This window comes from Theobroma cacao, chromosome 8 (assembly GCF_000208745.1).
Source record: "Theobroma cacao cultivar B97-61/B2 chromosome 8, Criollo_cocoa_genome_V2, whole genome shotgun sequence".
In the NCBI taxonomy this organism is placed as follows: Eukaryota; Viridiplantae; Streptophyta; class Magnoliopsida; order Malvales; family Malvaceae; genus Theobroma; species Theobroma cacao.
In genome coordinates this window covers 17,145,233-17,146,175 of record NC_030857.1, presented here as the reverse complement: position 1 = coordinate 17,146,175, position 943 = coordinate 17,145,233, and positions in this window count along the sequence as shown.

Here is a 943-nt window from a genome sequence, read left to right as displayed (position 1 = left end):
ATTTTCCCCATGAACCTTCAATGGCCGAACCCTATGTGAAGTGTAGAAGTAATGAATTGATTTTGTGATCAAGTGAATTGGTTGAAAAATTGATGAAATGATGATTTATGGTGAGAAAATGGAATGGAAAAATTTTTAGTGAAAGTGCACCACAATGGTCGAAATTTTCAAGAAGAATTGTGAGGGTTGTTAGGCTAAATTTTAGATTATTGGAATTGTAGTTAGTGAATTGAAATATTAGAAATGAAATGGAGTAATTTGGAGCCAAATCAGACACAATTGTCATTTAATCGGGTAATAGGTCGAATTAGGTCAGCACCACATTTAAGCGGTAGTCGGATAAGTTGCATATCATATCATGCATATACACCGAGCCTGAATTGATTTTATAATGGTCAAGCATTGATGTGGTGAATTATGTATTGTACATTGTGGATAGGTGGTGAGTAAATTACACTGGTAAAAGTACAGAGATTGTGCTTAGAGACTGGGATTAGGAGTACATCGACTCCTAAAATTGTGAGTAAACTTATTAACATCTTAATTATCTAGAGTAGTTTTATACAATTATGTGATTTTATGAAAAATGGGTTTAAATGGTAAATTGCTATGTTTTAGGAGAAATTGTGATTTTATAAAATGATTTTATAAATTTTTTGGAAAATTGAATACTGATTTTGAAAATAGAGTAATTGGAGACTATCTGCTTGTGTTGTAAATTTATGACTTTAAATTGAATGGCTTATGATAATAAATGAGCATGAATGGCTAAATTGATTTTTGGTGTTAGAATTATTTGTACTGTGTATTCAGCCTTGAGAGGCTAGATTGCGATAAATTGTCATGTCATGCAGAAAAAGATTTTATAAATCAGGTGGTAGATAAAATAATCCATAGTCACTGCAGTGGTGGGAGTTTCTGTGGACTGCCTATGAGAGGGGCA